Raw genomic sequence first — 22,958 nt, 5'->3', positions numbered from 1 at the left:
CTTAGAAGGAGCAATAGAATCAGGAGTGGGAGTTCCCAAGGGAAACAAGCAAACAGGGTCACAGATAACAAGGCTTTATTCCATCCCACATTCTATCCCAGCTTCTGAATATTTAAACTCTCTGGCTATAAAAATGCTCAAGCATCTCTCCCTTCTTAAATATATATTCAAGTATCTCCCATCTCAAAAAAAAAAAAAGTCCGTTAGATTCTAGTGACTGGAGCTAATGTTAATGAATGGAGCTAATTGGATGATTTTCTCATGCAAAAATCTCCACCCAGGGTTCCACACTCAGCACTACTTCCTCACCTCTCATCCAGTGCTCAGCCTATTGAAACCTGGCTTGTTCTCATCACTGCTCTCATCCTCATCTCCAGTTACTTCCTGTCAACAAATCCAATGCCCATTTTTCAGTCTTCTCATTGCAAGACGGCAGCATTTGGCGTGTTGACATGTTTTACTCTTTTGGTTGTTACGACACTGGACTCTCCCAACCTCCTCAGACCACCCTACGGCTTGTTCCGACACCTTCCCAAGCGCCCTTCCTGGGATCCCACCCTCCATTTCTTTCTCTCCACACTTACCTCAGTTAGCTCATTCGTTCCCTTGCTTTCAGTTACTACCTATATGCTGATACTTCTTTAATCGGCACCTACTACCCACATGACTCCTCCAGCCTCAGACTCAGATATGATTTTTCTAAAAGAACGCCTCCAATGAGTTGCCCTAAGACTAAACGTATCAAATCCCTTTAAACCATTGTCCTCTCTACCCCCTTTTCATATGATGGTCCTGCCAACCTCACATTCACCCGAGCTTCCTCTTTACTCTTCACTGGCCCTACATCTAATCTTCCACATGTATCTTGACCCATCTCTTCTTTCTATTCCTGCTATTATAGCTTTAGTTCATAACTCTGTCACCTGTTGCTTGAACAACTGCCACATCTCCTAACTGATATGCACACTTGCATATTCTCCTGCTAGAGTGGTTTGTTTGAGATGAAAACCTAAGCAACAGGAAAAATCCAAGAGCCTTACTGTGGCACAGATTCTCAGAGTTTTAGTACCAACTGCCTTCTCCAACCTCACCTGATCCTCCAGCAAAACAGAGCTGCTGGGAGCACCCAGGACTCACTACAGTCTACGTTTATATGCTGGACCCTCTGCCTGCAAGGCCTTGTCTGCCTCTTTCTCCTTCCCTCTCTTCTTCATCTACTTAAATAGTACTCAGCTATAAAACTCATTGGCGGTAACCTCCCCAGGAAGCCATCCCTGACATCCAGGTGTAGGTTACTCGCCCTTCCTTGGTCCCCTGCATAGTTCTACCCCAGAACTTAACTCCTTTTTTAAAATTATCTATCCACACAGGTAAATTTACTACATGATAAAGTTTCAGGGATCTTGCTCACATAGACCCTTTCCGAGGCCTCTTCCTAAGTGTGTATTCATAACTTTGCATTCTTTTTCATAACAAGGGCCCCCAAATTTACATAAGCTTCACAAAATCAGGATCTGCCTCTTTGGGGGCCGACTTATCCTCTAGTTGGTGAATTCTGTACGAGCAGAGCCCGTCTTATTTATCTTTGTATCAACAGCACACATTGGGCATTTAGTAGTTAGTTGTTGAATGAATGAATGACCCAGAAATCCAAGGCAAGACTGAGAAGGGAGGGAGAGGCAAGCTGAAGCGAGACATGGAAGGTAAAGTTCAGAACAAGGAGCACCCTGGTCCCCTGAGAACAGCCAGGAGAGGACATTAGCCAGGACACCAGGGTCAGAGCAAGGCCATGAATCAGACCTCACACAGGGAGCAAGGGTCAGAAGCCAGGCAGACAAATACAGGCCTGGAATGCATAAACGCCGGTGAGCAGAGCAGAGCAGAAGGTCCAAGTCCAGAACAATGGGCAGGAAACAGAGGAGCAAGACAAGCTAGCAGGAAGACGGAAGCCAAACAGCAATGACAAGCAAGTACTTCTCTCACAGGTCTTCTATGGTTCCACAGCTACAGAAGCCCTCCCGAAAGGGCAGCCCAGGGCAGGGGGGCAGGAGTTCATAGCATGCAGCCAAGTGATGGGGCATGAAGAGGACAGAGGGACCCAGCAGCTCTGGCACACAGATTCTGACTGCCAATGTTTTTCTCACTTGGATTGGTGTTCGGGGGTTATCTATTTCCAACCCTGAGCATCTACTGAAGACAAAATGATGAAAATGCTGCTGAGTTCACAAAGCTCTCTTAAAATAACAAAAAAAAAAAAAAAAAAAAAGAAAAGGAATCAAAAATCTGTATCCATCCCATTTTTTTGAGTTATTTCTTTAAAGATTTGCTTTCAGTGATGTGACAATGAATGGTTATGTTGTAGTATGAAATCAGGACAGCAGTTATGTAAAGGAGGTAAAAATGGCTTCATTAAAATGCATGGAAGGAGAAGCAACGGATTATAGTATGGATCACGCTAGAGGTGAGCAGATTACTGAGCACCAGGCCCACAAGGGAGACAGATTAATGAAAAATAAATAAAGGGGCTTCAGAAAAACGGCATGAAGCTGAACACTGATCTCCTGCTTATCAGAATATAAGCCCAAATGTGTGTGGAAAATCACTTCTTTTCATTTGGAATGTTCATTTGAAAGTTAATGTTATTTGCTTCTTTCTCTATTTCTCCATTTTATTTGTTTATCTTTTGGATAATTAAAGATAATTTTTAAAACTAGGAAACATCAACAGAGAGGAATATCTAATGCAGGTTGCTAACTCTCGAAAAATGGCAAGGGGATAGTACAATTTTCTTAATAGTATGGATAATCACTGAAAATTATAAATTAAAAAATTGATCCTTCTTGTCATGACTTTACTGTGTGTTTTGCCTGAAAAATTTTGTGGATGTTACCTTGAAGGGGAAATACCTTAAGGTATTGGGAGAAGAAGGGAGTTGGGAGTCAGATGACCCAGGGTTCAAAAGGCAACAATAACATTTATGTTGTGTGATTAGGACAAATCACCAAGTCTCTTTCAGCCTCAATTTTTGGCAGGAAAAAAAATGATACCTGCCTTATTTCACTCAGTGTTCTCAGTGTATCTCAAGGGATACATTATAAGAGAAAAATTGTAAAAAGCTGTACAATCATAAATTGTCAATTACATAAGCAAACTCCATTGGGTTTCAGCTGGATTTGGGTTGGAACATAATCACTCTAATGGATGAATAAGAAAGCATGCAGCAATCACCTGAAAATCACACCACTCTTTATAATGTGGATACTGACAGTGAAAGACAGGTAGCAACTATTTTTAAGAATGGTATTAGTTTCTGATATTTACTTAATCATTTTAAAATTAGGCTTATAATTTCTACAATGTATAAGGTTAAACAAGTCACCTCTTTTGAATGTAGTAAACTGCAGTATTTACGATAATTATATATACTTCTGAACATTTATATGCTTAATTAGAAACTTGAAAGTTTTAAGGCAAGTAAAAATAGCTGAACTTATCTATGTTAGAACACAGAGAAAACGGTGAATATGTCTATTGGGATCCAAGTGGAGATGTGGGGTAGTCAGTTGCTTATGTAAGTCAAGAGAGTTCAGGAAGAAAATGGGGCTGGGGATATATATATTTCAGAGTCATCAGTCAATAGATGGTTTTGAGTCATAGAAATGAGAGTGACTATAGCTAGACAAGGGATTTGAGGCCTGAGCTGTGGGAACCACTAATGTTTCAAGGCTGTGGAGAAGAGAATGATCCAATAAAGGAGACTGAGGGAGATCAGCCCCTGAGGTAGGAGGAAAAGTGTTCTGAAAGAAAAATGAGGAAAATAGTTCATGAAAGAGGTAATGTCAATTGTGTCAAATACTGCTGAGAAGTCAAGTAAGACGTGGAGGAAAAATTGTCCAATGGATCTAGCCACCTGGAGTGGCCTTGACAAGAACAACTTCAGTAGACTGGAAAGCAACTGAAAGTGGGAATGGGGAGAAGATGTTGACCTTATATTATCTTCCCCTTGGTCCTTTGATTATCTTTTTAACCTGAGCCCACACATTTAATAAGTGGGGAGAACACAAGAGAGAGGGGAAGATCCTGAAATTAAATTTGGCCCTATTAGGACCAACAAACCCAATCTTAGTTTACAAAGTGTCTCTGTTAAATTATTATAATTAAAAAATCCATTACAGTGGAATCAATTCCCCAAAGAGAATGGACCCCAATAGGCTACATAATTACAGTCTCTACATTTTCTGTACCAAAAGTTCCACAAAGTTTGTTGTTTTTTTTAAAATTTATTTATTTATTTTTGGCTGCGTTGGGTCTTCGTTGCGGTGTGCGGGCTTCTCATTGCGGTGGCTTCTCTTGTTGCGGAGCATGGGCTCTAGGCGCATGGGCTTCAGTAGTTGTGGCATGCAGGCTCAGTAGTTGTGGCTTGCAGGCTCTAGAGCGCAGGCTCAGTAGTTGTGGTGCACGAGCTTTGTTGCTCCGTGGCATGTGGGATCTTCCCGGACCAGGGCTCGAACCTGTGTCCCCTGCATTGGCAGGCGGATTCTTAACAACTGTGCCACCAGGGAAACCCAAAGTTTTTTTTTTGTTTTTTTTTTTTTGAGTTGTGAACTTAATCACAAAACTTTACTTTTACATTTATACATGTATTGAAAATAGCAAAGTTACTTAAAAATCATAGATGTTCTGTCTACATGGAGCTCATCCTCTTGATGTTTCAGGCAGAATTACAACTGAAACTTTGTGAATATTTAAGAGTTAATCTTGGTTTTTTACCCAACAGCATTTAACCTAACACCTACTGTGTGTAAAGTAATATACTGAGCATTGATCTTTATCAGGCTCTCCTTCAGTCACTGATCACACTGCATCATCAGAAAGCTCTAACTCAGATCTCCTAGAGAGATCTTGGTGCAGGACATTTTCATGACTTTGGGCTCTTTTGGTGAACCTAAAAATAAAGCATTAAAGGCACACTTTATTGTATTACTATGAAATGTGTCAAAATGAAATGCTACCTCCATCTTCAAGGCTTATCCCATCTTTCGTCCTACACTTTGCATCAAAATGCAATGTTTGGGTTTGCCCATATTCTCTTCCGCTGTGCTCCCCAATGTGATGGGAGTGACAATAGCAGTTCACCATCTGTATGACATGATGGTCTTTTAAAACACCATCCATCTATCCTCGGGGTGAAACCATTACCATTCCTGTAATTTGTCTCCATTAGTCCTTTTCCCCAGCCCAACAGCCAATTTTTGCTCTCTTGTCAGATCCAATGGGCTACAGAATTCTAGGAAAAGTCTGGCCCAATTTCTCAATGATTTGATTATTCTACAGTTCTTACAGGTTCTCCTAAAAAATTCCAAGATGCTGCTTTATAAAATTATTATTGGATAGTCCAAAAAGTTCATTCAGGTTTTTACAGAAAAACCTGAATGAACTTTTTGCCAACCCAATAGTATTCCCCTTAAAAACAGCACTGCCCTAGCAGAATATTGCCTTTCAAGACGTCCTTCTCAGCAAACATATTTATTCCATTTATAGTTAGAATGTTCATGTTCATTTTCCTCTTCAGTGAACTACTTTCCAGAATTTCCTTTCCTCTTCCCTATAATTAGTGCCACATACCACTGATAAAGGACCTACATTATCAGAAAGAAAAAAGCCATAGGAGCATATTGCATAGTCTCAAAACATTCCAGCACATGAGTTTACAATATTCAAATAAGAAGTTGCTTCCCACACAAGAAAGTAAGAAACAAATACATTGGAAAACTAGCTTTCTTTACAGACATTCATCTATTCAACAGTTATTTAAGAAGCAAGCATTAGAGGCAAGATCTGGGGCCCCTGGTAAATACAAAGATGACTGGCACAAATCCTGCCCTGGAGGAACTTACAGTCTAGAGAGGAGAAAGTAGGGCAAATCTTGTTAACATGCCTGGAGCACAGATTAGGGAGAGATTCTTTCTAAACATGAACCTAAAGGAAGGCAGTGAGGAAGAGGTACGTGACGATTAGGTAGCATTTGGAGTGAGGTTTAGAGAGCTAGAATGAGGGGAGGAATCTTCCAGAGAAGGGACCTGTGTGAACACAGAACAGCATCTGGGAGGCCATGAGTCAGCACAGGGAACCAGGGATAGAACGCTCAGGACTGGGCAGGAAGGGGAGCGGGAGACGATGAAGTCGGAAAGACCAGTTAGAGCCAGGCCTTGCCATGCTGAGAAGGCCAGGTGGAAGGCTACGGGCTCCATTGCTTAGGCAGAGAGAATCCTCCAGGGGATTCTGGAGCAGAAGAAAAGATGAGAGCGTTAATGTATAGGATGGATTGGAATGAGAACACCCCGGAAAAGGGAGACCAATTACAGGGTTTCTGTAATCATAGGCTGGGCCTTGATGAAATCATAGGATAGCAAGGCTGCAGAATTAGACAGAAGGAAAAAGATTTCACGGGTAGAATTGATAGAGTCTGGCATCTGATAGCATGTGGAAGGGGTTGAGTAGGGAGGGGTCAGAGTTAACACTGAGGGTTTGAGACTGGCTGAAATGAGGACTACAGATGGAGGGAAGATTTGGGAAGGACCATATGTTGAAGAGAGGCTACAGAAGATGCCTGGTGACTGACAGAAAAATAAAATCGTTTTTTTAAGAAAGAAGCCAGAGCTGGAAGTATAAACAAATGTGGAAATCATCTGCACAGACGTGACAACCAAAATCACGACTTTGAATGAGATGTTTAATTGAGAAAGAGCTACAATTACTGTCTATACATCACAAAGTCAAATGCTAATTATCCACTTAGTCTGATGAATGTAGACAGTCAATATCAGATCATTATAGCCTAGATACTTTGCAGACTGAATGACCCAGTTTTGCAGCCCTCACCAATCAAATTAAACAAATCACTGTCAGATCTGCCCCTGGCTTTGTGCTGTGTCAATACAGGCAGTGGGTTCACACTCAAATTGAAATTGAAAACCTGATTCAAGGTCCTGAGCTGCCAGTGTCAGATCTCCTCATCTCCAGTCAACTCAATCATCACCTGGCCATGACCCATCACACCAGGTCCCATTGTACAGTTCACAGAGAACTTCCTGAACAGTGTCTCCTTTAAGTGACAGTTCCACACAATAGATAGGTTTTTCACCATTTTATAGATGCAGAAACCTGAGGCTCAAAGAAGTAATTTGTCTAGGGTCCTATGGCCAGTACCAGCTGGAGGTAGAACTAGCAACCAAGGTTTCAGATTCTAAGTAAATGGCAGCGAGGTTTCCATTTGGTGTTTCTTTGTTTTACTAAACTACACTGCCAAATCTTTTTTTTAAAAAAAATGAATATTATGCTCATTACTAATTAACACCGCTGAATGGAACAGGAGGTTATCTGTGCCCATTGTCTACTTCTTCTCCCTCATGGCCACTTCTGTATTATCTCACTGGAATTGATTGGGTGAATGAAATGTATGTGCACACGCACACACACACACAACCACCCACCCTCCCACACACACACACACACACACACACACCCTTCCTCATTAATCTCAACCTAGTTGGCCAACTCAGAAGGAGAGCTATATCTCAAATGACACATTGGCAAAACCATAGGCCCTATTTCTTAGTGTACCTTTCATGGTTCTTTGGCTTCAGGCAACCAATACCAGCAACCACATTGCACAAAATAAACCTGTAATTTGATATAACTTTCACATCCTTCAGAACATAACTTTTAAGCTAAGCATCATATTCAATTCAAAACTTCAAAATGAAGGCCACTATATTATATGAGAAAAGATCAGTCTGAATGAGAATCAAGGGGTATTTTCCAGGTAAGAGGATGAGAAGAACAAGAGAGTGGTGAAAATCACTTTTTACCTTGCTCTATGGTTACATAGACTTACAGTATTTCTCCAAACTCTGCTAGATCCTAACACGTGAGGTTCATTATATGAGACTTAGGAAAAAATTTTCAAAACCAGTCAGAGAAAAGCATCCTGATATACCTTCACTTCAGCACTTTCTGTCCTTCCACCAAGAGTGAAAAAGGAGAACAATTGGACATTTTTTAATCGTCACAGGGAGGCTCAGTGAGGCAAGCACTGAGCCCCAAACGTTTCTGGGGAATGAATGAGGAAATAACCTCCCCTTAACCATTTGTATCCACTTATTGTCATTGGGATTGAAGAGTTCCCTGAGGAAAAAAAGACTTGAACCATCATCCTATTGGAACTCAGACATAAACCGCCATGTCTGATGGGTGGGTGGCCCTCATGCAAGTCAGATTACAAAGAGGAGCAATGGGGCTTCTGAGGGAACATTTCAGCCACAGCATAAAGTCAACATCCTACAATCCAAACTGTTTTATATTTCCACGCAGAAATGTCAGAGTTGGTGACAAGTACAGGCGAGAAATCTTAGACTTTTCATTTACATAGAGGGCGTAAAAACACCTGGACTCAGAGGACGTAGGGAAAGAGGTTTTCCCTGAAGAGAAGTGTGCTATGCAACCTTTGCATCTGGAAAGTTGGGAAGGGTGGGGGACATATACTTGAGGAGAGCAATTGAAGAACACGTGAGCTGGTGTCTGACTCTCACTTAAAACTTAGTATGAGCTGACAGACGAGTCAAAGAATAAGTGCATGGGGCAGCCTACGCTCTCAGAGTCTGTCAAGGGTGCAAATGGACGCGTACTTCCCATGGGCAGAAGTGGGTCACATAACAAAGAATGAACATGGGGTCAGCTTCTGTCCAGTGAGACTTCCCAGAGGGGCAGCGAGACCCTAGTGGCGAGAAGCTAAAGACATTGCAATATGTCTGGGGGCTGCAGAAGGAGGAAGCAATCGGCCACAATGGAGATGCCTCCCCCTGGGTCAAGGGAGCTTCAGATGAAAGGCCCACGGTGATGGGGTTCTCCAAAGAACCAAAGCTTAACTTAAACGGCTGCCCAGCCCACAGACTGCAAACCCAACCCACGAGACAGTTTCAGTCACGTGAGAACTTTTCTGTGCCCCAGTTAACAACTCTCACTCTTCCCCTACTGTATTCAAGCCCTGGAAGAGCAGAAACAGATTCTAGCAAAGAGGTGGCAAGGACCCCAGTTCCCCACCTCTGCAGGCTTAACTGGGGAAGCGAGAAGATTTGACTTCAAATCAAGCTTGGAGTGTTTGTTATTTTATGAGCTGGACTTTTTGAATAAAGATTGTATTTGGTAACCAAAAAATTTTTTTCCAATGGTTGTGGGAGACAAACTAAAGTTGCTGTATGATCACACCCCATGAGTCTTGCTGGGTCACCATATCAGTTACACACGCTTTTCTTCCCACTTAGCCGTTTGCATCCAGTGACTTATTTGGGATCTGAGGAGCTTCCTTACCGGGCAAAAACCTAGAAACAAACAAACCTAGAATCACACATATACAGCCATTTTCGATGGGCTAGGGTGGGTGACAGTCAGATGACAAGAGGGCTTAGTTAGGCTGTCATCCAGATATTAGTTGAATGGAAATTCAGGCTCCATGACTCCCCAGAGACTCTCCCTCTGATTTCTCCTTTCCATAGTAAAAGTTCTCAGTCTCTCTCCCCAGCCAGTCCCAGGGCTGCTCCATTTGCTCTGCATTCTAGCTGTTAGATCAGTAAAACAGACTCTTTCCCTTGATTTTCCCAGAAACACCACTGGCACAAGGCCTCACCTCAGGCAATTACTTTTCAGCACAGAGCAAACAGTGTAAAAGGAAACACAAAACATCCTCGCCTTTGAACACCCTTTGGCCACTGGTGATGTCTAACGCGTGCCGTTCTCAGAGACCCATGGCCTCCACACCCATGGCCTCCACGCTGTGGTTTAATCCCTTGCGGCTCCTGTTCCCTTCTTCTCCTTTCTCGGCTCTTCTCCCCAGAAAATCCTAGTTTATTTTTTATGGTGATAGGTTTAGCTATCTCTCTGTTTCAATTCCTCCTTCCAAATCATGCCCCATGGGCCTCATCTTTGTTTAAATAAAAGGCTATTTACCCCAGAGAGAAATTATGCTACTTACTTACAGGCTGAAGCTGCTGCAGCCACTTGTGGTTTTAAATAGTAATTGCTTTATCTGTACTCTAAGACCAGCAACAGGGCTTGAATTTGGAGGGACAGGTGATTATGGTTATAGGTGGTGGCAGGTTCAAGAACTCATTGCCACTCAAGGAGATTGACAACAGTGTTTATCCTGAGGAGAAAGGGTTCTGTGTGTTAACTGAAAATATAAAAAAATTCTGAAACTCTTTCGGGACTTCCCTGGTGGCACAGTAGTTAAGAATCCACCTGCCAATGTGGGGGTCACAGGTTCGATCCCTGGTCCAGGAAGATCCCACATGCTATGGAGCAACAAAGCCTGTGCACCACAACTGGTGAGCCTGCGCTCTAGAGCCTGCAAGCCACAACTACTGAGCCCGTGCTCCACAACTACTGAAGCCCGTGTGCCTCAAGCCCGATGCTCCACAACAAGAGAAGCCACTGCAATGAGAAGGCCGCGCATCGAAGAGTAGCTCCCACTCGCCGCAACTAGAGAAAGCCCGTGCACAGCAACGAAGACCCGAGGCAGCCAAAAATAAATAAATAAATAAATTCTGAAGCTCTTTTGGCTCTGGTGAACTCATTATGGGTACTTTTCACTGTTCCTGCTTTCCCACCCCTGTACCTCACTCCATCCCCGACCCTGCCAACACACACACACAAAGAAGAAGGAGCATTCTGTTAATTTGGTGGCTATCAGACGTGGTGGCCATCAGGGTCCCGACCTTGAGGCACAGATTCTTCATGCTGGGGGCAGTGGGTTTCCAGCTTTACCAGAGTCTGTGCCTATTATAGGGCCTGGCTGCTGCCAAGTCCTGGCACTACCACCTGCAGCTGAATGAACTTTATCAGCAATCACAGAGGACTCCAGCAACCTGGCCATACCTCTCCCAGCTGAGCACAAAAAAGAAAAAAGAAAGATCCTCCCATCCTCACAAAAACAATAATGAGGATTTTAGGCCTTAGGGGGCAGCGGGTTTGCTCCACTGTGAAAATGACATTAGGCGTGGGGCTCTCCATCTTCCCTAGCAGCACCTGACAGCGCTGACAGGAGAAGAGCAGTAGGCTGGGATCAGCAACTCTGTGCAAACGATGGAACATAAATCTGTAAATCCAGGCTCGGCAAACAGCAGCGTGAAATAATTGTGGACATATGTGAGCACCCCTCGGAGGGGCTGTATAAATGACTGGGCTTCTTTGAGTCAAATGGGGGTTTGCTTGCTGCTGTTGACATTTGGGGTTTAATATGATGTGACTGCATTTGCAATCAGCAGCTGCTAAATCCTGAGACACTTGGATTATATGCTGTAAACAGCTCTTGTCTCTAAGTCTATGAAATTCACAGAGGTACAAGGTTGCACCACTGTAGAATTATTCTGTGACTTTGATCCAATGTCACTAGAGAAATTTCCACACAAAATATTAGAAAAATAGGTAATAATATCTGTACACCACCTATAAATATTAAGTGCTTCACTTACCTTATCTCATTAAATCCCTACCATGGCCCTGAGAGGCAGGTGTGATTATCCCCGTGTTAGAGATGCCAAAAGAGGCTGAGAGATTTTAAATAATTTAAGGTCAGACAACTAATAAACATCAAAACTGCTTAATAGAAGATGTGAAGATAAACACCAAACTAGGGCACCTGAAAGATTCTAGAATATACTTCTGATACTCTATTTTAGGTCAGGATCTCTAGAAGCAGAATTAGAGACAAGGATTCAAGTGCAAGTGATTTATCCAGGAAGACCTCCCAGAGGCCACTGATAGGAGTTGACAGAAGCAGGACTGGGAAAGGCAGTAAATCAAGCAAAGGTGTGATCTTTGGTAGACACTCCCGGAGTGACTTCACCAGATCCCACAGGGGAGCTCTGGAATGTTAGCTCCACCTGACAGTCATCCAACCAGAGGTACTGCCACATCTGTCAGTCAGTCCTGACCGCTGACAGCAAATCATACCAAACCCACTGGCGCACACAAACAGTAAGGAGAGATCTGAGGAATCAGGCCAGGGCACTGACTTTATCTGCTCCACCCATTCAACAGCAGAGCTGACTCAACCAGCTGCAAAGCCTTGAGAGTCGTCTCCAGTGAGAACAGAGTTAGAGGGAGTGCTTCCATGATTTAGGCCTTCAGACTGACTGTGTATACCCAGGAGGAGTAGAAAGACTTTCGTCAGCCTTTTTGTTTATTGAAACTTGTCTGTGATTTGGGAGCCCAGCATTTTCAGGTTTCCATAAGGGGAATGAGCGTTCAGTCAAGGAGGCAGCTTGATGTGGCCAAGGACTTCTGGCTTTGCCCCAAAATGAGGTGTGCTTCCCTTCACATGCCCCACAGTCTGGCCCTGTGACCCTGGGCAAATCACTCAACTATGTTAGCCTCTGTTCCCTTAGAGGGAAAAGGAAGAAAATGATCCATCCCAGAGTTTTCTGGAATAACCAAATGAGCTGATGCCTATAAAAGTGCTTTGTAGATGGTCAGCATGATATAAACATTAGTTTTAGGAGTAATAGGTTGTAGTTGGATTAAACAGAGAGAATCATATCTCCATTCAAATGGGCTACATGTAGGTAGACATGACCATGGTTAGATTAATTTCAGAGATTTGGGGTTTTCTTTTATTCACAAACAGCTTGACTCTGCCTATTTCCTAATATTTCTATCCAAGCCATCATCCATCTAGAGATTAGATGGATTTGGAAAGAGAGCAGCCTTGAGCTTCAGGAAATCCCAGCTCACAGTGACACAAACCAGCTAGTCCCTCAGAAGACTTGAGCCTCACTGTATGCTCTGTCCTGGAGGGGCCTGCACCTCAGACTTTCACACATCCTGTGGCCCTATTTCTCCCTATCAACATGCACTGACCTCTCCAGCACCCCTAAGAGAATACGACATGACAAACACTCTCACCTGAAGGTGCAACTGACATAATGGCATAAACACCCCCCACACACACACACCACTGGGCACAGCGTTAACCCAAAGTAATAGCTCTCAAATGTCCACGAAAAGCTGGTTGCAGGGTGTGGGGTGGAGATTTGAGCAACAGTCTGAAAACCACACCAGACACGTGATTTGGTGAAATAAAGCTAGCATTGTTTATAGAATGTTTCTCTTGAGAGTGACTTCCAAGCATAACGCACAAGGGGCCTCGATTATCAAAGAATGTTTCTTTCTCAACTATCTTTTGGACAACCAAATAAAGCAAGAATACACTTTGGGATCAGAACAACCTAAGTCTTACCCCTGGCTTCAGCATGTACCAGCTATGTGACCTTCAGCATCATCCGAATCTCAGCTTTCCCAGCAGTGAAATGAGACCAAGAGTACCTCCCCTCATCAGGTATCATAAGAATAAAATGCATGCAAACTGTTTAGCACAGTTCCTACTACACAGCAGACACTGAACAAATGTTATCAATAAAATCAATAATAATATGTAAAGAGCCTAGCCCAGAGCCTATGACATAATAAACTATTTATTATTGTTACTATTATTATTATTATTCTCCTCAGAGAGCATTTCAGTGGTTTGCAGTTGGTAGGCTTGCAGTAAATGTTTGTCAATTTAATGAATACACAAACGATTGCAGCCAACAAACTTCTTGGCCCATAGAAGAAAGAGGACTCAGGCTTCCCTGGTGGCACAGTGGTTGAGAGTCTGCCTGCTGATGCAGGGGACGTGGGCTCGTGCCCTGGTCCGGGAGGATCCCACATGCCGTGGAGCGGTTAGGCCCGTGAACCATGGCCGCTGAGCCTGCGCGTCTGGAGCCTGTGCTCCGCAACGGGAGAGGCCACGATAGTGAGAGGCCCGCGTACCGCAAAAAAAAAAAAAAAGAAAGAGAACTCTTCTGAATTCCATGCCTGAAGAATACCTTACCTCCTCAACATCTTAAAGGTAACACCTGTGCATAGCCCAGACCAGGTTTCATTTGCCATGCTGTCATCATGGCAGTTTCTCCCCTGTCAGCCCAGGAGGAGAGCAGGCGGTGGCACACACTGCCTTCCCAGACAAGAGGCTAGACATGGGGCCAGCAGCAGCAACAGGGCTGTGAGTTACCAACTGTTTCTGTCTAGAATTGGGGCATAAGTATTGTAACCATGGGGTTGTGTTAATTTATCTGGCTCCAAAGCCAAGCGTCAGAGTGGGAACCTCACAGATATTCATGTTTGTTTCTAAGATGACATCTACTTTGACTTTGCACAAATTGTGGAGCCATTAGGTATCCACCTCTTCATGTCAATGAAAGAAGTGCAGAAATATATGACACCACCAGTATCCAATGAGATATTCTCACCCTCCCTTAACCACGATCTCCACCATTGGCAGACAACCCTTCCTTTGTAGATTTTGAACTGGCAGAAGAAGGTGGATTTACCTGCTCAGAAAGCTTATCCCAGAGGAGGCACTCTCTCCTGGAGCTAAACCTGAAAAAAGCCAGAGGGAAGAATCCAGAACAGAGATAAGAGGGGTGTTTGGGGAGAGGTGGCTTACTGCTCCATAAAGAGGTTGTGATGGCAACATCCTCTTGGATACAAGGGAAAGAACCATACTGCCCCAAGTCCAATTTCAAACAGATACCACAGGGGCATGGTGAGGAATCCTAGGAAAGGACAACTTCTTCAGTGAGGAAGAGAAGGGAGATGATATTTACTGAATATTTACATGATAATAGCAATGGTCATTTATTAAGGACATATGCAGACCCTATACAAAAATTATCCCATTTATCTACACAATTACCCTATAACAAGTCCTGTATTAGTTTCCTAGGGCTGCCATAACAAAATATCACAGACTGGGTGGCTTCAACAACAGAAATACATTATCTCAGTGGTCTGGAGGCTGGAAGTCCAAGATGAAGGTGACAGCAGGTTGGTTTCCTCTTGGGCTCATAATGGAAGGATGTCCTCCAGGCCTCTCTCCTTGGCTTGCAGATGGCAACCCTCTTGCTGCCTCTTCACATGGTCTTCCCTCTGTACATCTGCATCCCTGGAGACTCTTGTGTGTGTCCAATTTCCTTTTCTTATAAGGACACCTGTCAGATTGGATTAGGGCCTACACTAACAGCTTCATTCTACCTCTTTAAAAACCCTATCTCCGGGCTTCCCTGGTGGCACAGTAGTTAAGAATCCACCTGCCAATGCAGGGGACATGGGTTCAAGCCCTGGTCCGGGAAGATCCCACATGCTGCTGAGCAACTAAGCCAGTGTGCCACAACTACTGAGCCTGTGCTCTAGAGCCCACGAGCCACAACTACTGAGCCAGCATGCTGCAACTACTGAAGCTCGCACACCTAGAGCGCATGCTCTGCAACAAGAGAAGCTACCACAATGAGAAGCCCACACACTGCAACGAACAGTAGCCCCCACTCACTGCAACTAGAGAAAGCCTGCGGGCAGCAATGAAGACCCAACACAGCCAAAAATAAATAAAATAAAATAAAAAAATTAAAAAAAAAAACCTATCTTCTGTGGAGAAAAGGGAAACCCTCTTGCACTGTTGGTGGGAATGTAAATTGATACAGCCACTATGGAGAACAGTACGGAGGTTCCTTAAAAAACTAAAAATAGAATTACCATATGACTCAGCAAGCCCACCACTGGGCATATACCCAGAGAAAACCATAATTCAAAAAGACACATGCACCCCAGTGTTCATTGCAGCACTATTTACAATAGCCAGGTCATGGAAGCAACCTAAATGTCCATCGAGAGACAAATGGATAAAGAAGATGTGGTACATATATACAATGGAATATTACTCAGCCATAGAAAGGAATGAAATTGGGTCATTTGTAGAGATGTGGATGGACTTAGAGACTGTCACACAGAGTGAAGTAAGTAAGAAAAACAAATATCGTATATTAGCGCATATATGTGGAATCTACAAAAATGGTACAGATGAACCAGTTTGCAAGGCAGAAATAGAGACATAGATGTAGAGAACAAATGTATGGACACCAAGGGGGGAAAGCAGGGGGTGGGGGGTGGGATGAACTGGGAGACTGGGATTGACATGTATACACTAATATGTATAAAATAGATAACTAATAAGAACCCACTGTATAGCACAGGGAACTCCACTTCATTGTACAGTAGAAACTAACACAACATGGTAAAACAACTATACCCCTGTTAAAAAAAAAAAGAAAGAAAACAAACTTATGGTTACCAGGGGATAAAGAGGGGGAGGGATAAACTGGAACACTGGGATTGACATATACACACTACTATATATAAAATAGATAACTAATAAGAACCTGCTGCATAGCACAGGGAACTCTACTCAATACTCTGTAATGACCAATATGGGAAAAGAATCTTAAAAAAAGAGTGGATATATGTATATGTATAACTGATTCACTTTGCTGTACTCCTGAAACTAACACATTGTAAGTCAACTATATTCCAATAAAAATTTTTTAAAAAAGAATTAAAAATAATAAAAATAATTAAATAAAAACCCTATCTCCAAATCCAGTCACATTCTAAGGCACTGGGGGTTAGGACTTCAACATACAAATTTGGGGGGGGGGACACAATTCAGCCCATAACAAGTACTATGATTCCTATCTTACTTGTGAGGATTTTAAAATCTGCTGTGTCTAACAGAGCTAGTAAATGGTAAAGGCAGGCCTTGAATTTGGGTCTGTTTGACGTCTGTTATGTCCACCATATAACACTGCCTCTAGAATCTGATTAGCAGTGCAGACACTAGGCTAGGCGTGACATCAACATCAGTATTTATACGCTACTGTTATGTCTAGAAGGTTTTGGTAGATGGTTTTCTTAGACACTTACTTTGAAATTCATAATAAATGTTAAGTCCTGCAGTTGTAGATTAATTTACATTTTGTTCCTTTGTTACTAGAGAAAATTTCTCTAAGCAACAGAAAAATCTGTAATCTGCCCCTGCACAAGCACATACCTGCCCTGGCTAATTATTTAAGACGCTGTTCAAAGCTATGCTCCTAATTAACAGTGTGCACTGCTTATGCCAAAACACAAGCCCAGCATCCCTTGCAGTTTGTAATCCATCTGGTCCCCAGGCCCATGCTGCCAGTGTCAGGTATGGCTAGCGTCTTCATGTCACCTCTCTTCCTGCATGGGGTGGGAGGAGGGGTCCATGGTAGGTAATGAATCAATAAGGCTCAGCTAATTCTCTGGACTCTGTTGACATGCATGGCCAGTTTTCTCTCATGATTAATTACACTCACTTCTGCAGGAGGATTAATTTACTTTTCCGGAGCACTTTTCTGATTTCTGCTGTTAAACAAATCTCAACAAAATCTCAGCTCAGAAGGAATGAAGTCCAGTTCAATGTGGGTATGACAACTGTCAAAATTCACACCTTGAAAGGGAACAGGTTACAAATAGAAGGATGTGTGTGTGTAAATACATGTATGCACATACATGAGCATAAACATAAATCTTGTACAATTATGATTTGTCTCATTAAGGTGACTATATGTCCATTTTTTCATGGTTGCCACCTACTTCAAAAAGCATACTAAAATAAATGTACAAGCAAATTAGATACTGCAGATTTCAGATAATAATACAGTCAAAAAAGGAGAGCAGATAATTGGAGACATATTCACAATTAGACATAACTCTCTTCAAACAAAGAAGTACCCCTAGTTAATTAATGTTTGTCAGCACTTTAAAATCATACAATTCATTGTCCTAGACATTCCCACCTAAACACTGAAAGACAAAAGGTTGGGGTGATATGGAGCAGCTTAGGCTGGTTCTGGGTCTGTCTTGCTCAGTTATTCATCAGATTTACCAAAGATGGGGGAGTAAAACCACGAGCAGAGTAGCTGGAACTAAATTTTCTTAAAAGCTATTGCTCTGTCTCTACCTGCTATTTTTCTTCATGAGTGAATAGGGAATAATTCTTCAGAAAATCACTTCACAGGAGCAGTAACATCAAATTTTAATTATTAACATCATGATTTGTTATTTATTGGGTATCAACAGTGCATTAGATGTTGTACAATACACAAAGAGCTCCAAGTCTTAAATTAAGTTGACTCAGAAATGTGGGTCTTGAGCCTTGTTTTTTGTTTTTTGTTTTTGATGGGATTTGGGGCAGTGAGCTGGATAATGAGGTGCTGCCTGCCCTGGAGGGAAGTGTCTTTCTGGCACTTAGGTTTTATCACCCACCAAATAAGAACAGAGCATTTACCTGAGAACTGAAGATTCCAAACTAGGGAATGGACCTTGAAGGACATCACGTCCAGTGGTCTCCAACCCCATTCCGACCTTTACTGACCATGGGCCCATCTCAGTAAACTATCTGAGCATGCACCCTGTTATTTTTATATATTCACTTATACGTTTTATATATATATATATATATATATATATACATATATACACACACTATTGTATCAATATATTACAATCTTTAAAGCCACAAAACGAGAAAATTTAAAAAGGTAACATGTAACATGGAGATAAAATGTTTTAAAATAATTTTTATTTTCTTATATTTTATTAATAGGAGCAAAGAATTTTTTTCTCTCACTAAAAAGACACCTCTATTGATAACATTTCTCTGCTAAGAATAATGCAATTGAATATGATTCATTATTTTTTAAAATCTTAGTTTAATACTTTGTGATACTGGGATTTGAAAGTTTGGCACTGCTTTAATGGCTGCCACTGGTGAGAAAGCTACTTCTCAAAAACATATCCAACAAAATGGGGAAAAAAGTGCTGGCTGGGCTTACTAAATTATGAAACTTATTTCTAATCTCATTCACCAACTATGTGAAAGTTATTATAGAAATTTGCTAGTAAATTTATATTTTTCCTGCTCTATCATTTGTTCTTGTCAACAAATTGAAACTTACTGTAGTTTTACATATCTAATAAATGAGTTCAAAATATACTGAAACTCTTCTTTTTTTTTTTTTTTTTTGTGGTACGCGGGCCTCTCACTGTTGTGGCCTCTCCCATTGTGGAGCACAGGCTCCGGATGCGCAGGCTCAGCAGCCATGGCTCACGGGCCCAGCCTATCCGCGGCATGTGGGCTCTTCCCGGACCAGGGCACGAACCCGTGTCCCCTGCATTGGCAGGCGGACTCTCAACCACTGCACCACCAGGGAAGCCCGAAACTCTTCATTTTAAAATCAGTTTTGAAATTCTATTTCTAAATTTTCTGAGTTTGTGATGTTATGACTTTTAAAGTTTAAACACTTATACAGCTTTGGCAACGAAAATAACATTAATAATGGAAACATTTTCAGCCATTATTTTCAAAATGCTTTCTCCAAAGCACGAGTTACTGTCAAAAAACAACTGATTTCTCATTTTAGAGAAGGAGTAAATTAGTTTAGATGACTGATTAAAGGCCTTCATTTAAACTCCACTCTTCCATTAACTGAGTGATCTTGGGGAAGTCACTTCACCTTTCTGCGTCTCAGTTTCCTCATCTATAAAAAGGAGTTGGCAGTCTCTACCTTCTAAGACTGTGTGAAGAATCAGTGACTTAACTCGTTAAAACAGAACAATGCCTGGCCCATACTAAACCCTAAATAAATGGAACGTATGAAGTGTGTTTTGCTTTACAAGTTTCTGCCATGAGTTCTACTACCAACAGCTAGTTGTCATCACAGAAGGTCAGCATAATTGGATACATGTCTTTTCATAAAAAAAAAAGCGCACAACTTTATGTTTGACTATGCTTTAATTATTTTGACCCAAGATAAGCTACAAACCTCTCTGTGACACAAAAGATTGTCATGGTTATTTCCCATTTCATTCAAAATATTGTAAAGACTATACTATTTGCAATTCTGTTATTTAAAATAATATCATCCATAAATTTCTTTAACAGGTCACAATAAACTACAATATATGGAAACATGTTAATGTGAATGAACAATGAAGATACTGCTGCAACTTTCAGTGCTGGAGTACTCCTGCTCTGCCTATAGTATTCTATGTGGCATCTCAGTTGAGACGGGACTATCTGATTCACCAGACCTCAAACATCAGTAAGCTTACTTCCTTTTTTTAACTTTCAGATAAAAATGTAAATATGAAGGAGTTGTCCTCTTCATTCTTCCCTCCACTGTGGAGTCCACTGATCTGGTCCAGTGGTTTCCCAGCAGAGATTCTCTGGATTCCACGCAGAGCTGCTGAATCAGACTCCCAGGCGTGGTCTGCTTCTCAACCAGCTCCCAGCCTGTGTTGGTCTGACTAGATGACTATCTAAGCTCCTCATGAGGGAGGCTTCCTTCCTGTAGCCTTGACAGGTGGTCATCTTCTTGAACATTTCCAGTGACGAGGAGTTTATTACCTTTCAGCATAGCTCATCTCATTTTTGGATTCCTGTAATTGTCAGAAAATGTTCTATCTCCCTGTAATTTTCCCACTGGTGTGAGTATTTTACTCTCTGGTGTCACATAGAAAACACTTCACACCATCTCCTCCATGCCCCATTCCTCCTCTCTCCTCCCCAGACTATTTGAGCAATCCCCATTTGACTTGGTTTCTGGGATGTTTTGCCCTTCCGATTCCCCTGGCTGCTCTCCGACTTGGGAATGTTGTTCAATATCCCACGTGTCATCAGACCAGGTCAGGAAGCCATGAGTGTGTGACCTTCTCTGCTGCCGCTGCTGCAGTGGCATCATTAATGCCAAAGAAATTCATCATTGCCAGCTAAGCTTCCTGTGTCCTCTCCATACGGGTGTTTCATGTAGATGCACCACATACATTCATTGACAGTAGTAACACCTTATGTAATTTTAGCTGAGGTATTTTCAAACTCTCATCTAGATATTCCTTTTATGTCTTTTCCTATGTGATATATTGGTTTGCAGTGCAAAGCCTTAAAAGATTTGATATCATCTATTTTATGTCTCTATCTTTGTCTTATTTCTTGCCATAAAAAGTATGGGATCAAAGCAAACACTGAACCTATAAGTAAGGTCAGCTGGTACCATGTAGGCGCAGTACTGCTGAATAACTTTTAACAGGACACTTACCCTTTATGCATCTCTCTGCACTCACCAATAAAATGAGAATAACAATGCCTACCCACCCGATCTCAGAAAGTTTTAACAAGAATTAAATGAGTTACAAATTGAAAAAGCCTTTTAAAATGGTTTAAAAAATTATATTATTATTATTACAGTGTAACCTGTAGGCACTTAATACACATTAACAGGGAAATGAAACAGATAAACGATGGAGAGCAGACTGAATAATAACAAGAAGGGAAGATCAGAGGGAAGGTAAGATGTAACATCAATTCAGGCTCTTGGCACCATAAGCCAGTGTCTGTTGCTGATGGCAACACAGAAAGAATCAATGCCTTAAGTCCAGTGCAGTGTTTAACAAATGCAGGGCTGGGCTTCCCTGGTGGCGCAGTGGTTGAGAGTCCACCTGCCGATGCAGGGAACGCGGGTTCGTGCCCTGGTCCAGGAAGATCCCACATGCCGCGGAGCGGCTGGGCCCGTGAGCCATGGCCGCTGAGCCTGCGCGTCCGGAGCCTGTGCTCCGCAACGGGAGAGGCCGCAACAGTGAGAGGCCCGCGTACCGCAAAATAAATAAATAAATAAATGCAGGGTTTAGTTTCCGGTGAGAGATCATCTCACCCACAATTTCGATAGCTCCATGCAGTAGAGGCAACTAGTACCACCTGTTTGGAATTTACCCAGGAAGAAATGTAATGGGCAGGAGGCAGGAGCCAAGAGGCAAGGCTCACATTCATCAATGCACGTTGCTTGTATTCCGGGAACAGCAAGATATTTAACTGCTGAGTGGCAAATCCCATTTGACTGTTTAAGTAAAAGGTAATGATTAATATCAAGCTAAAAGTGTGTGCCTTGCTACATTTTATTAAATAAAATACACTCATGGCATATGTATGAAATAAAATTGCATTTTTAACAAGTTTTGCATTCTGCCATGAACTCAGTGTCACAGGACATTTGGTCCTGTGCATTTAGTCATCCATCCATTTATTTAAACAAACATCTCTTATGTGAATATTATGGGCCAGGCTTTATCACAGATAGAGCAGGACTAAAAGATGAATAACCTTACAGCCTGAGGTCGAGGGGGTGGTGGGAAGGAGAGAGAGAGAGAACAACTTAAGTGTAATCTGATGTGACAGAATAAGGGCTGACTCAGGGTGCACTGGGCTCCCAGGTGATCTTTGAGCAGTGGATGAGTCAGGACTCCGTTGCAGATCAGAGGGACCACTCTAGCTAGTAAGTAGAAAGAGATTTACTACAGAGACCAAGATGCTAACAGAATCACTCAACAGTCAGGAGGAGCAGTTCTATGCTGAGCCTGGAGAGAAGAATACTAGAACAACACTGCAGAGCTCTCCCCACCCCCAAGGGGAGTGTCCTCTCTGCCAAACTCAGGGAGCTTGGGAATCAAGAGGCTGCCAATGCAATGTTAGCTCCAAGAATAGGCCTCACTAGCAGCTCTCCAGGGATCACAACTGTTGGCTCCTACTAGACCCTTGCTGGGGCGGTGGGGAGGCTAATATACCACCATTGCTCTCACCATTTAACTCAGTTCTGAATTTGTCTTGTGTGAATGTATCTGATTAGCAGAGCCCTAAATCACATCTGGAATCCTAGTTGCAAGGGAGTCTCTTTCCAGCCCCTGCAGTACCGGAGCACTGGAAGGAGGTGTGAACAGCTGCGAGTGGACTCATCCATCCAGCACAGTCAGCCCAGCAGAGAATGTAAAAATGGAGAGATCTTAGGGCCGAGAAAGGGATGGCCGAAGGTAGGAGGAACAGCGTGTACATGAACCTAACCAGCACTGGAACAACACCCTGATGAGCTATGAACAGAACAAAGCACAGCATTTTAAATGTCACAATCTTTTTGGTCATCAATGTCACTGGCTTCATTTTTCCCATCTGTAAG

General features: G+C 42.4%; 1 long non-coding RNA gene across 2 annotated transcripts in view; it reads right to left on the bottom strand.

The window, feature by feature from the left end:
• LOC149749634 (uncharacterized) overlaps positions 1-22,958 on the bottom strand; it is a 171,724-nt gene that overhangs the window by 92,950 nt on the left and 55,816 nt on the right. The window contains exon 4 of one of the 2 annotated variants that reach the window (XR_016392760.1): positions 9,009-16,185. The exons of the other annotated variant lie outside the window; for it this stretch is intronic. This is a non-coding gene — a long non-coding RNA (uncharacterized LOC149749634). Of the gene's footprint in view, positions 1-9,008; positions 16,186-22,958 lie in introns of those variants that run through there. 2 annotated transcript variants of the gene reach the window in all.

The sequence above is a fragment of the Delphinapterus leucas genome, chromosome 3 (genome assembly GCF_059928025.1).
Source record: "Delphinapterus leucas isolate spDelLeu-1000000601 "Yukka" chromosome 3, BTC_Dleu_Yukka2, whole genome shotgun sequence".
In the NCBI taxonomy this organism is placed as follows: domain Eukaryota; kingdom Metazoa; phylum Chordata; class Mammalia; order Artiodactyla; family Monodontidae; genus Delphinapterus; species Delphinapterus leucas.
This window is presented reverse-complemented; position numbering and strand designations above follow the sequence as displayed.